Source organism: Scyliorhinus torazame, chromosome 22, assembly GCF_047496885.1.
Source record: "Scyliorhinus torazame isolate Kashiwa2021f chromosome 22, sScyTor2.1, whole genome shotgun sequence".
NCBI lineage: Eukaryota > Metazoa > Chordata > Chondrichthyes > Carcharhiniformes > Scyliorhinidae > Scyliorhinus > Scyliorhinus torazame.
Window position 1 is genome coordinate 97,484,425 of NC_092728.1, and position 15,407 is coordinate 97,499,831.

Below are 15,407 nucleotides of genomic sequence, written 5' to 3' on the forward strand. Positions count from 1 at the left end.
TATGGTAATGTGTTAATTGACAAAGTGTAACTGTGATTCTGTCCTATCCACAGCCTCTGGTGGCAAATGTCCTTCAAAACGCATAGGTTTGGGGCATTTTTAGATGGGTATTTTGAGGTTTGGGTGGGTGAGTGGAATAACCAATGGCAACTTGCTGATTCTCCCTCTGCCAGCTGTACCTAGTGAACCGATTTGAGGGGGAACTGATGGCATCGTAAACCCACAAATAATATATACAAGGCTGGTTCTAGCAATCACCTGTCAGGTCTACTGATCTTATTGTGCCACCTAAATGCCAGGGTACTGAGGATTCTGAGCATTCCCATTAAAAAATAGCTGGTCAGGGCAGCACGGTGGCACACTGGGTTAGCCCTGCTGCCTCACGGCGCCGAGGTCCCAGGTTCGATCACGGCTCTGGGTCACTCTCCGTGTGGAGTTTGCAAAATTTCTCCGTGTCTGCGTGGGTTTCGCCCCCACAACCCAAAGATGTGCAGGCCAGGTGGATTGGCCACGCTAAATTGCCCCTTAATTGGAAAAAATGAATTGGGTACTCTAGACGTATTAAAATAAAAATAGCTGGCCTCCATATTAGACAACAGGATCAAACTGGCCTGTGGAGATGGGTTTCCAACAGAAGCTCAATGCCAAGGTGACCTATGTGCATGGAAGGAATTCCTAGTATTGAATCCCCCAAAACGTAAGCTGCTGTAAAACATTAACCAGGGCCAGAATGGTCTCCTGGATTAGTTTGGATCATTTAGAGGGGTCAGAAAGGAACCTTCTTGCTTTTCCTTCGAAATGACTTATGTTTTAGGTGGGTGTTTCTCTCCCCCAAGAGGTCAAGTGGCTCTCGAGAGGGGTGGGGCGTCTAGATGTTGCGACAGCGAAGGGTTGGCAGTTTGTGGGGCCGGTTAGATGGGCTAATGGTTCCTTCCCTGCCCTTACGTTCGTCTCAAAGGGTGTTGGTGCAATCTGGGGGTCTGGGTTATAGCTCTGAAATGACTCCCTGGTCTACTTTATATGTTGTACAGTTTTGATTCGTTGTCGGGTGTGATTTTCACTGTTGAGTCCCTCAAGATGGTTAAAAGTCGTAGTGCTGACAAAGAACGTCAAGCTATGCATTTCAAACAGAGCTAGTTTATTTGCACTACTTTAAATGATTCGCACAGCTTACTAAGTAATAGCTAAGAAAATAACAGTATTAAATATATGCTACAAAATCTATAATATCTCTCTAATACAATTAACACCCTACCTCAACCTTTCACTCACACCTTCTCCCAGAATCCCAGGAGTCACAGTATATTTATATGACTACTCTGTGCTGCCATCTAGTGTTGAGATACATGAACATCATCTTGTTAACCCTTTACACTCCCTACATTATATATATCATTACATAGGGTGCTGCTGATTGTTTTTGGTGCTTGTTCCAGCGGACACAGACTAGTGGCCATTGCTGCCCCACCAGCTCCTATCGCTCGACTTTACTCATTAAAGAGTAACCTCAGCTCCATTACGGCCCATGGTCCTCTGGCTAGCCTTTTGCTAAGATCGAAGTAACAGCCTCAGACTCAAATGCTTCGTATCACTTAACAAGCTTTGTGTGTATAGAGTGGTGGTGCCAAGAAGGGAGGAGTCTCGCTGCTGTGTCTCAGCAACAGGAACGGACCCTGCTGGACTCCTGCATCCGTCTGTTAGCATTGAGCTGACCGAAATGGCACAGAGAATGAGCATCAAATATTGCAGGTATGTCACTTACAAAAACTCATTACTAAGTCAACCAATACGGTTAGGCCACAATATTACTTAAATGCATAGATATTGAATTCGAATTCAGATACCCACGGTTTAAACAAGATGATTCTAATGCTGGTTCTAATTCAGTTAGTTTTCACAATGGATACACCAAATGTTAAATTCCATCCTATCGCTTCCCAATGTATTCATGCTCCGGTGATTCAGGAGTATTTCTGTGCACAAACTTAATATGAGTTTGTGTAAGAATATACTCAACCTCTTGAAATTTATTTCACTGGATGGATTTGTTCAATGAGGGTTGAATATGCCTTATTTAGATTTGTTAGATATATTATTTCCAATTAGAATTTTGCCGTGTAAATCTTCTATTTAGATTGTATTTAAAGTCGCCTGACAGCATTCCGCAATGGCTATTGCCTAGAATGTGTCCCTGTCCTTGCAACAGTTTTCAATAATAATAATAATCTTTATTATTGTCACAAGTAGGCTTACATTAACGCTGCGATGAAGTTCCTGCGAAAATCCCCCAGTCGCCACATTCCGGCGCCTGTTCGGGTACACAGAGGGAGAATTCAGAATGTCCAATTCACCTAACAGCACGTCTTTCGAGGCTTGTGGGAGGAAACCGGAGCACCCGGAGGAAACCCACGCAGACATGGGGAGAACGTGCAGACTCTGCACAGACAGTGTCCCAAGTCGGGAATCGAAGCAGGGACCCTGGTGCTGTGAAGCAACAGTGCTCACCACTTTTCACATCTCCTCCACCCCCCCCCCCCCCCCCACCCCCCACACCCCCACTTTTATAGCTGCTCATAAACTGTAAGCAGGCCGCTTTCCCCTGGCTCTGTGTCCACGATGCCATTTATGGTTCAATTGGTGAACTTACCCTCCATTTTACCCTCATGACCAAGGTTGGAGTCTCGTCACAGCAGGTACTGAGGGTACAAATCCACATCCTATAGGCTGTGGCACCATTTGATGGCACACACGGAATTTACACTAACATTTCACTTGAGCATTTCAGTGTCTACAGACCCTTTGAGTTGAAGTTTTTCCTGACAATTTATTTGGTTGTACTATCCTGAATCTAGTGTTGGTCTCCTCTATAACCATACAAACACTTTGCTCTCTCTTAACCTAAAGTCACTGCCTTCTTATTACAAACACTCAATGGGTAGCCAGCAAATGGCTTAGGCCATCCAAATGCACCTCATGGCAGGTTTCAATTCATGTTTTCTCCTTTCAATCTCCTCCATTCCTCACCTGAAGGTGCTGACCAGCTAGGGTAGAATTTCAGAGGTGTCATTGGCCAGCTAGCAGCTTACTCAGGTGACCATCGTCAAGCCGTGAATCGAGATAATAAGTGTTGATGGGTCGTTCGTCTGCAGAGAACATCAGAGCCAAACAAACACAGAAAGATGGGAACACCACATCCATATTTCCGTCCAAATCACATCCCGACCTGGACATATCACAATTCCTTCATTGTCACTGGGTCAGAATCCTGGAAGTCCCAAGGCGCAGTAGTTTAATAAGGCAGCCCACTGCCTGTTACCATCGTCTGCTCTCCCTCGACTCAAGGATGACGTCTGCGCAAGGTCTTGGGTTTCTACCATCGGTCTTCATGTGACCAAACAGGCCGATTCTTGACGGGTAGATCTTTTAATACATGGGACAGGACATCCTATGTGGCAGTGAGATCCGTGGTGCGGGATCCTTGTCTTTTGTTCTCTGCTACCATCTCTGCCTCATCATTAAGGCATTGGGACTCAAAGCGTGATGAAGCTTGATGTCGTCATTTGGAACGACTGATCGCATCTCCTCCCGGTCACTAAGTTCAATGCCTTTGCACTTCATGGGGAGCTTCAGAGTGTCTTTGAAGCCATTTCTTTGACCTCCCCTGGAACATTGGCCATTTGAGAGTTGAGGGAACAGGACCTGCTGAGGGGAGGACCCACCAGGTCACCACCACTTTCTCAAGGGCAATTCAGGGCGGACAATAAATGTTGATCCATATCAAATGTGCGATGTCCATATCCCAAGACTGAATATCAAAATTAGATATAAATATATATACACATTCTGTGGAAAGCGATCAGGAGTTCCCAAATGTGGATGATGAGTTAAAAACAGGAAATGCTAGAAAAACTCAGCAGATCTGGCAGCAGCTGTGGAGAGAGAAACAGAGTTAATGTTTCAAGCTGCACAGTGGTTAGCACTGTTGCTTCACAGCACCAGGGACCTGGGTTCGACTCCCGGCTTGCGCCACTGTCTGTGCTAAATCTGCATGTTTTCCCTGTGTCTGCGTGGGTTTCCTCCGGGTGCTCCGGTTTCCTCCCACAGTCCAAAGATGTGTGGGTTAGGTGGATTGGTCACGCTAAATTGCCCCGCAGTGTCTGAACGTTAGGTGAAGTTGCTGGGTTTACGGGGATAGGGTGGAGCTGTGGGCTTAGGGAGGGTGCTCTTTCAGGGGCCGGTGTAGACTCGATGGGCCGCATGGCCTCCTGCATTGTAAATTCTACGATGATTCTGCGATGAAGTGCGTCTGATCTTCAGAGCTGGGTGATAGTGACCCCAGCTACAATATTCCCTTTGCTCTCAAGGATAAGGAGCACAGGTTGGGAGTCCATACTTCTGTGCTCATTTTAATTGGCGTTTAGCCGGGGTTGAGAAAAGATTCTTAAAAAAACAATCACTAGTTACGATGAGTGGTCTAGCCGTTCGTTATAACAGGGCTGGATTGCATTTGTTAACACAAATTTATTGTTGGGATGATGTCTTTGGGGAGAACTCGCTTTGTTTGGTGCAACATGTCTGCATTTATTATTCAAAGGGATAAATTAGTCTGTCTAAAAATACAATGGCAGCTTCCTGGATTCCTGCCATTTCGACAGAGTTTGGAGTTTCAGATTTCCCTGACTTGTGAAGCAGCCGGGAGACTAACACCTTCAGCTGTCAGTTAGAGTATCAGGTTGCACAATTTCAAATTCCCATGAAACATGCATAGATGCACACTATTGTACCGGCATTTCAATAGCTTATTCAATTATTTATTGTTGGTGCTTGCTTGTAATTTATTTTTGGTCAGAGGAGTGCCCCAACATCATGGCGCAGTCCCCAAACCAAACGACTGAGAAATTCATTTTAAACGGGAGTTTGCCTTTGCCTGTGCACTCGAGCAACAGGAAATCTTGATTGCATGCTGATGGGTTTGCATTCAGACTAAATACCCTGATGATCAAGCAAAACACACTTTGCATCGAGCTTCCTTAGTCTGAATTCTTAATGGGTCTTCGGTCTTCCTGTGTCCCGTCTGTTCAGTTGTCTATCCATTTGGTCCATTCCCTGTGAATCTTCTTCAGAACTGAAGAAACTCTGAAAGAGTCGTGCGGACTCGAAACATTAACTCTATTCTCTCTCTGCAGAAGCTGCCAGACCTGCCAAACGTTCCCAACATTTTCTGTTTTTATTTCAGGTTTTCATTATCCACGGTATTTTGCTTTTGCCCATTCATTGATCTGCCCAACTGGTGCTCAATGTGTGTATCTGCGTTTGTGTCTATCTGTCTACGAATGTTTGCAAGGATCCATCTGACTGTCCATGTGTATATTTATAGCTGCATGTATCGATATATGGATTTATTTTTAGATGCATGGGTGTGTGGTCATGTAACAGTGGAATGTGCTACCTGATAGGCTGGTGGATAACAATTCGATAGGAGCCTTCAAAAGCAAATTGGATAAGTATTTGAAAAATAATTAATTCCAGGGGTATTGGGAAAGAGAAGTGGGACTAACTGGATTGCCCCCAGATTTGATGGGCCAAATGGCCTCCTTCTATGCTATAATGTTCTATTCTATAAATCTGTTTATCTATGTCAATATTTATATCTTATAGATTAAAAAAAAAATTTAGACTACCCAATTCATTTTTTCCAATTAAGGGGCAACTTAGCGTGGCCAATCCACCTAGCCTGCACATTTTTGGGTTGTGGGGGTGAAACCCACGCAAACACGGGGAGAATGTGTAAACTCCACACGGACATTGACCCAGAGCCGGGATCAAACCTGGGACCTCGGCGCCGTGAGGCAGCAGGGCTAACCCACTGCCCCACCATGCTGCCCCATCTATCTTATATATAATATATATATGTATATATATATATATATGTATAGGTACTTGTCTGATTGTCTATGTATTTACGTGTCTATCTTTTCATATACATTTCTATGTATCTATGTGTTTATCAATGTCTGTATATGACATTTGTTATGGGCTAGGGGTTAGAGAACCCCAAAGTGTATCATGGAGGTCACCTGACCCACAACTTTTAATAGATTGTGGTTATGGGGAGCACACGACCCACTCTACAGGTGTGGTACAGCAGAAATGGAAAAGTGTTTTTTAAAGCAAAACAATGTTTATTCTATGAACTCAAGTTAACCTTTTTAAAACATACAGTGAACATCTTAGCAATTCAAATACAACCCCCAAAGAATACAACACTAAGTAATCCTTTAAGCTTTCCTTTTAACAGCCATAAGACTTAAAACACCTTTTACCAGAAGCACATTAGGTTTACATTCACTACTGAGAACATTTATAATTCTGAATTCACCAAATGATCAAGAGATAGTCTTTTCATGGCAGAGAGCTCAACAGTGCATCTGCCCTGTCTGGCTTCAGCTCCAACACTGAAAACGAAACTAAAACACACCCTGCAGCAAACAGCCTTAAATGAAAGTAAAAAACTGACAGACAGCCCAGCTCCACCCACACTCTGACATCACTGCAGTAGTAAACACCCATTTCTTAAAGGCACTCTCACTACAGATATTTATATACACACCCATTTATAAACACCCATTTCTTAAAGGTACTCTCACATGACACTGTCTATACATGTGTCTAGGGGAGGATTTTACTCTGGGCTTCAGAACCCTGACATTGGGATCAGAATGGTTCCAAACTTGCACTTTCTGGCCGTGAGTGCAGTTGTACAATATTCCTGGCAGAGACCTCCTAATTGGTCTCCTCTGCGCTCAGCTGGTACTGCAAGGGGAGGTGGTGGTCTAGTGGCATTGTCACTGGACTAGTAATCCAAAGATCCAGAGGACTGGGATTCAAATCCCATCCTGGCAGATGGTGAAGTTTGAATCCAATAAAATATGGAATGAAAAGTCTAATGAAGACTCTAAAACCATTGTCAACTGTGGTTAAAACCCATCTGGTTTACTAATATCCTTGCCGTCTGTCCTTACCTGGTCTTGCCTACATGTGACTCTTAAATGCCTTCAAGGGACAATAAGTACTGACTCAGCCAGCGACGCCTGCATCCCTTGAATAAGAGGGTCAATTTGCAGCTTCAGCCTCCCAACCAATAGGGGATGGCAGGGGCACTTCAATATGAGCAGATACCTTCTGCATGCAGCAGGGGGCTGCCCTGGCGGTGGGCTGTCCGACTGTTCTTCAGAGATGCCATTGTCATTATTTGTAAAAAGTGAAAACCAATCAGACACGGGGGATGAGAATTTCTCTGACCCTGATGACAGTCGAAGGATTAACATTTGTTTTAAGAACACATTAAAGTTCAATTTCGCCGACATTATAGAGACGAAGGGCTGCCAACTTAACGAAGACATTTTTCTCGTTTTTTTAATTCTTTCGTGAGATGTGGGCATCTTTGGCAAGGCCAGCATTTGTTGCACATCCTTAATTGCCTTAAACTGAGTGGGTTATTATTTAGAGGGCATTTAAGAGTCATCCACATCGCTGCGGGTCTGGAGTCACCTGTAGATCAGACCAGGCAAGGATGACAGATTTCCTTCCCAAAAGGACATTAGTGAACCAGGTGGCTTTACGCCAATCAATGATAATTTCATGGTCACCATTACTGAGACTAGCTTTCGATCCTAGATTTTATTCATTTGATATATAATTATGTAATTATGTTATTCGGAAGCAGAGGGATTGTTGATGCACTACTTTGCAGTTAATATTTGTTAAATATTTACTCTGTACTCTGCAGTCCACTGGATTCATATTACAGCCTTCGAGACAAACATCTTGATTACTTTACTAAACCAAACTGGGGAAAACACCTCCGAGGAGGAGATAAGGTGAGCATTATCCAGAGTGGAACAGTAGATTCATGTGAATAAAACATCGAGTACTGGAAATCTGAAATGTAAGCAGAACACTTTGAAAATGTCAGCCAGCTTCTGAAAGAGTGAAGTAAATTAGCATTTCAGGCACAACCCTTCATCTTTCAAAGTCTTAAACCGTTTCGGCTAATATTCCTCTTGTAGCTATCGACCGAATTATTACAAATTGGGAGCATCTGTGTGAAGAAACATCCTCCAGAGTTAATTGTGAGCATGTTTACTGTGCGTCCTTTATAGATCGCAGCAGGGTCTCTCCCTGCTTGTTGCTCATTTTGAGGTGGACGATTTTAGTAGCAGTGCCACATGTAATGTCAAGATCAAGGGCCGGTGATGAATGTGGTTAGGAAAATTTATATGTGGGGTGGAAGGAAGAACAATGAACTCAATGGAGACTTGAACGTATAACATTCTGGCCCAGTGACGAGAGGGTTACCACAGAGCCATAGCTTCTGAGAACTGACTGAGCACTTCAACAATGGTACAAATGAAGGTCACTGGCAAGTCCTTCAGTTCCAGCAGACATAGTGGGCGCGATTCTCCACTCCCGCGCCGGTTGGGAGAATCGCCTGGGCCGCCAAAATTTCCGGGGATGCCGGTCCGACGCCCTCCCGCGATTCTCCCAAGCGGCGGGAATGGCCCGGTCGGGTTTCGCGGGCCGCAGGCCGGAGAATCGCCGGAGACACCCAAAATGGCGATTCTCCGGCACCCCCGCTATTCTGAGGCACGGATGGGCTGAGCGGCCAGGCCAAAACGGCGGGTTCCCCCCGGCGCCGTCCACACCTGGTCGCTGCAGTCATGAGCGGTGCGTGAATGCTGGGGGGGGGCGGCCTGTGGGGGGGCGAGGGGGGATCCTGCACCGGGCTTTACCTGGAATGTGGGGTGGCCCGCGATCGGTGCCCACCGATCGTCGGGCCATCCTCTCTGAAGGAGGACATACTTCCTTCCGCGGCCCCGCAAGATCCGTCCCCCATCTTCTTGCGGGGCGGACTTAGAGAGGACGGCAACTACGCATGCGCGGGTGGCCACCCTGCGCATGCGCGGATGACGCCCGTTGTGCGGCGCCGGCCGCGTCATCTATGCGGCGCCGCTTTTACGCGGGCGACAAGGCCTGGCGCGTGTAGATGACGTGGCCCCGATCCTGGCCCATTGTCAGGGCCTGAATCGGTCGGGACCAGGGCCGTTCCGCGCCGTCGTGAACCTCGACGGCGTTCACGACGGCGCGGCCACTTCGGCGTGGGAGTGGAGAATCCCGCCCAGTAACTGTGCAAAGCACCTCAGTTAAAAATATATTGCTAAATTTATTGTGAACTTGTTCTTAAGCATGGGCGTTAAAAATTATATCAAATCGCAATAAAGACTTTCAATTTCTGTGATCTGTACATTGGGAATGAAAGCTTGGAATTAACTTGGAGTCAAATTTTAGTTTGTGATTTGTTTGGATATTCAGAGACAAGGAGCGAAAAAGAAAGACAGCTTTGCCATCTCACCATTCCCCTCAGCTTCAATGTTGTCCGAGAGCTTCGCACCAACCAGGCATGTGAGTAATGCAACCTTTGTCTTCTTGTTAGTGACGGTGATGGGGTGGAAATGGCAGCGAGGTCCTCAATCTTCTGACACCAGTGGTTACCCTTTCAATGTGGTTTAGACCAAATAATGGCCCTAACGCATCAGTGTCGGAATAAAAGGGGTGCGGGGGATGAGAGAAGGGGGATGGGGTCTGTGGTGTTCTTTGTGTTGCTTATTTCAGGATGGTTGGTGCAGTGTTCACAATGACCACAAAATAGCTTTAACTTAAACAAAGCTATAAATTTATTTACACTACTAACTTGGATTCGACGCGTACTCCTTAAGAATACACAGTTGATTAATAACTACTAAACTACACTCATCTACATCAAATCTCACTACTGGTTTAAACTATGATCTACACTCACTTACACTATTTGCTCTTCTGGCCTTCACTAATTAACTCCTGCACACATACCTCCCCTAAGGTATAGCATCACTGCCTTATATAGTGTAAATGTAGCTCCCTCTACTGGCTACTCTCAGCACTACATTAACCTATGCAATGCTGATAGTTATGATAATACTCTGGGATATTGGTTCAGGGTTGCCAACTGTAGTTGGAGGGATTCCAGGAAATGTCATCAACTACCCCACCACCACGTTCCTGCTATTGGTCACTTGTCACATTCACCCTTGTGTGTTGTATTGCGTTCTCACACCCATTGGAAAGCACACAGACTTTGTGTTACTTGATCGGAAGATTCTCGACTATCAGTAAAATTAATCTTTACCCCCAGCTCCAAAAGATTTGTAACATAAAAACAAAAGTGTTGAAAAGGAAATGAAAGACAAATGCCTTGTTTTCACATTCCTCACGGGAATGTCCAAGAAAATAATCTTTAATTCCTAGGAGACTCTGGGACAATCCGGAGTGTTGGCAACACTCGGGTCACGGGCACCCTCTAGAATGGCGCATTCTCTGGTCAATGTCATTTCATTAGCAGGTCATTAATTACAGAAAAAAAAGGACAGGTATTCACCCACTTTTATCAAAAGAAGAATTCCCACCTCATAATTCACCGAGGGAAAAATTTGGAAGATTTAATAGCATTACAAACTGTACTCAAAAAAAGAATCTGAAAATAGCTGCTGTCTGATATATCGCTGAGATCGTGTTGGTATCGTAAGTGCTGCCTTCATCGAATCTTTTGTGGTTCGGGAACTGGAGGGGTGGACTATGTTCCCTCAAAGGTGCACGTGTGTGTTTGGAAGGCTACTGTGCATTGGAATGATTAGGCCACACACAACAAATAAAAAACACAAGGGACATTTGCGATGATTAGCAGCTGCATATTTTATCTTGCTGGCTTTGGTCTGCCAGTATTTACATACAGGCCATTTAGACTCAGTACTTTCATCAAGTTCCTATCCCTGGCAACAGAGCTGTAAGATGGTAAATGTCCGTAGATTTATTTACATGTTAAGCTGGAAAGGCTAGCATTACCTGATATAATTCCAAGAGCCATAACTCATCATCCCTATTCTTAGACAGCCTGTCAACGGCCTGCTCCTGGTGGGAATATGAGACCGGTTCGCCTCCGAGCTCTCACCTCAAATACAGACGGAGGAGGAGGACTTTTCTTATTAGAAGACTTAGATGTTTCTGACCTCTATCAGGTAATGTATCTAATATACTCTTTGTATCATTAAAGTATCCATTACCCAAGAGGAGGTCTTGTGGCACAGCGATGGCATCCGTACCCCTGGATTCATGTTCCGCTTCAGGATTTGATGGTTGTGGAAGATGCATTCCTAACGTAGCCAATCAGGTTGATTATCAATCTGAAACCCTTCCAATACGCCTGTTGGCAGGCGGTAAGAGTGGGAGAGTTTCCTGGTCAGCCATACTGCCGAAGGCAGTGGTAAACCACTGCAGTACTTTGCCGAGCATGATCGTAGACCAATCCAATGGAGTTCCGTGGCCATCAACGTTTTCTTCGGGCATGGTGCCTGAAGGAGGAGGTGGGTTCATGAACGAAAGGTGCCATTCAGCAGTAACTGAAACTTCGTAACCTAGAAACCTGTCAGGTTATACCTACTGCAGATGGAGGTGGGGCGGCATGGTGGCGCAGTGATTAGCGCTGCTGCCTAGGGCGCTGAGGACTCGGGTTCGATCCCGGCCCCGGGTCACTGTCCGTGTGGAGTTTGCACATTCTCCCCGTGTCTGTGTGGGTTTCATCCCCACAACCCAAAGATGTGCAGGGAAGGTGGATTGGCCACGCTAAATTGCCCCTTAATTGGGAAAAAAAATAATAGGGTACTCTAAGGTTTTTAAAATGAAAAAAAAAGTGGATGGAGGTTGTAGCATGACAAAGGCATTTGTCTCAAGATTTGTTCTTCTAGGTTCAAAGAGAAAACGGAATATTATGAACTTGCATTAAGACAATATATCAGATTTCTGAAGGGTGAGAATAAGGGCATGAATCCTACATTGAACTGGTACAGTGTGGCAACAGGCCATTATTCCCATTGGCCTCTGTCAGTGTTTACGTTCCGAGCAAACCTCCTCCAACCTTGCCTCATCTAAATTTACCAACATATCCTTCTAATCAGGTGGGGAATTGGGATTGGGGAGTTGTTTATGTAAGCCATGTAGGCTGGGTTTTGTTGTTGGTTTGTTGAGTGGTTGCTTATATTGTTCAATTTATAATACAAATGCCTTAATCTGTTGGGGGTGGGGGGGGGGGGAAATGTCCAGAAAGCGGGGTTGAGCCACTGGAAAACAATGTCTCCACTGGTTGAGGGGAGGGGAGAGATCAAGGACAATAGGAGCCGATTCCGAGCTGCTTCTCCTACAATTGCCATCCTTTTCTCACATAGAACATGCAGTGCAGAAGGAGGCCATTCGTCCGCTCGAGTCTGCACCGACCCACTTAAGCCCTCACTTCCACCCCATCCCCGAAACCCGATAACCCCTCCTAACCTTGTTTTGGTCACTAAGGGCAATTTATCATGGCCAATCAGCCTAACCTGCACATCTTTGGACTGTGGGAGGAAACCGAAGCACCCGGAGGAAACCCACGCAGACACGGGGAGAGCGTGCAGACTCCGCACAGACAGTGACCCAGCAGGGAATCGAACCTGGGACCCTGGCGCTGTGAAGCCACAGTGCTATCCACTTGTGCTACCGTGCTGCTACGTCTGTTTGTGTTCTCCACATACTCAGACCCCCCCATCCATTGACTCTATTTGTATCCTCTTATTTTCCTCCCCTCTATCTATACCCTCTTATTGTCCCACTCTATTTTTACCCACTTATCTCACCTCTATTTATTTATACCCTCATATCCCCTCCTCTATCTATACCCTCTTATTGTCCCACTCTATTTATAACCCCCTTATCTCACCTCTATTTATTTATATAAAAGCAAATTACTGCGGATGTTGAATCTGAAACAAAAGAGAAAATGCTGGAAAATCTCAGCAGGTCTGGCAGCATCATTTTGTCAAAGCTTTGACAACGAGTCATCGGACTCAAAAAGTTAGCTCTTTTCTCTCCCGACAGATGCTGCCAGACCTGCTAAGAATTTCCAGCATTTTCTCTTCTATTTATTTATACCCTCATATCCCCTCCTCTATTTACACCCTCTTATTGTCCCACGCTATTTATAACCTCTTATCCCTTCCTCTGTTCATACCCTCTTATCTCACCTCTATTTATACCCTCTTATGTATTCCCTCACTCTATTTATACCCTCTTATGTTACACATAATTAACTGATCTGATGTCTCTATAAACATGCCAGCCTCACTCACAATGCGATGCTGTTGTTATTGCAGCTGGACAATGAGGCCCTTCACAAGCCCAGCTCAGGCAATGAGCAGGAAAGTGAAAGATGTCTCCCTGCCATTCCCAACAAGGGGATGTCTATTCATCCAGCGTTGAACCTCAGCCTCCGACAACCTTCACAACATGGTGCCAGAACAATCCACAACTGCACTTCACCGAGTCACTTACACCGGCCACCAGGACGTTCAGGCAAGGCCCCTGACTTCGTGATGGAGAGGAGGGGAACGTTGTCTTCAATGGAACAAAACCGCATCCGGAACAGGAAGGTAGCAGCCACGAGAAATGTGCTTCACTCTTTGTAATTGTAATAGTAACTGCACTTGGAGCTGAAACTGTGATCTGTCTGCGGCAGGATTCACTGTGATCAGCTTGTATTTATAAAGCATCTTTAAAGTATAAATTGACCTGAGGAGTTTCACTGTGTTGATTATCAAACAAAGGTTGACATTGAACCACTTCATTAGATATTAGACCAGACGGCCAAAGGCTTGGTTGAAGAAGTAGTTGTTAAGGAGCAGAGGGTGAGGTTGAGAGGTTTAGGAGGAAATTCCAACGCTTAGATCTTAAGCAGTTGAAGGCATTACCACAAAAGATGGAGTGACTAAATTTAGGGGTAAAGAATTATTCATTTCTGTCCCAAATTCATGTTCAGTGTGACTTTCTCGGTGGCTTCCGTTAATGGATACCATCTAACGGCCACACCCGACTTGGGACGCAACCCGGTCGGTAAATCGCGTGAGAGGCCTCTCGTGAGATTTACACTGTTCACCACATCTCGCACGATCCCATTAAATCTTGCGAGATGTCGCGATATGTATCCCGCCCACAATGGGTGGGGCCTACATTTGCATATTAAAGTGTGCAGTTAGACACACTTAAATATGTATCTGCAGGATCTAACCGGGATCAAATCCCCTCTTATATCACCTCTATTTATTTATACCCTTATATCCCCTCCTCTATTTACACCCTCTTATTGTCTCACTCTATTTATACACTCTTATCTCACCTCCCTTCCCTGGTCAAGTGCAATAAGGTCAATTGTGAAATCTTTCCCAGCATAGGGGGTCAGTCCTGTGGTCTGAATGGCCCAGCTTGGCATAATAGATTATCATTGATTATCATAGAATTTACGGTGCAGAAGGAGACCATTCGGCCTGTCGAGTCTGCACCAGCTCGTGGAAAGAGCACCCTATCCAAGGTCAACACCTCCACCCTATCCCTGTAACCCAGTAACCCCACCCAACACTAAGGGCAATTTTGGACACTAAGGGCAATTTATCATGGCCAATCCACCTAACCTGCACATCTTTGGACTGGGAGGTAACCGGAGCACCCGGAGGAAACCCACGCACACACAGGGAGGATGTGCAGACTCCACACAGGCAGTGACCCAAGCCGGAATCGAACCTGGGACCCTGGAGCTGTGAAGCAATTGTGCTATCCACAATGCTACCGTGCTGAGTCCTGTCATTATGTTTAAATGCCAAAACTGAATAATTCTAAACACGATTTCTCTTGATTCAGGTATCCCGCCTTCCACAAGACTGCCAGAAGATCCCACGGGCAGCCAACCATTCCAATGTCCACATCACAATGCTGTACCTTGGGAGGGGGTTAAAAGTTCCCGGTCAGAACACCGAACCTCGAGATGAGCTGAAGGTGTTCCAGCAAATCTGCGGAGCAGAGAATATTTGTGTGTACGTGGGTCACCTTACTCGCAGAGGTAGGGTTACGTCTGGCAAGCTGTCTTCAAGATCACCGCTGTAGACAGAACTTGCCCAGTATTAGTGCTGAATTCTATTCACTAGCAATTCTGCCCACATGGTTCAGTGTGAACCTTGGCAAGAAGGGTGGCTTACACAAAAAAGAGCGACTTGGGAGGGGCTGCAAATGAGACGATGGTATGTTGCCTCCCTCGTGCTAGGGTCAAGGATGTCTCAGAGCGGCTGCAGAACATTCTGAAGGGAGAGGGCGAACAGCCAGTGGTCAATACACATTAGTACAAATGGCATACGTTAAAAAAAGGGATAGGGTCCGGAAAGAAGAATAGAGCCAGTGCTAGTCATAGAATTCTTACAGTGCAGAAGGAGGCCATTCGGCCCATCTGTTCTGCATCGACC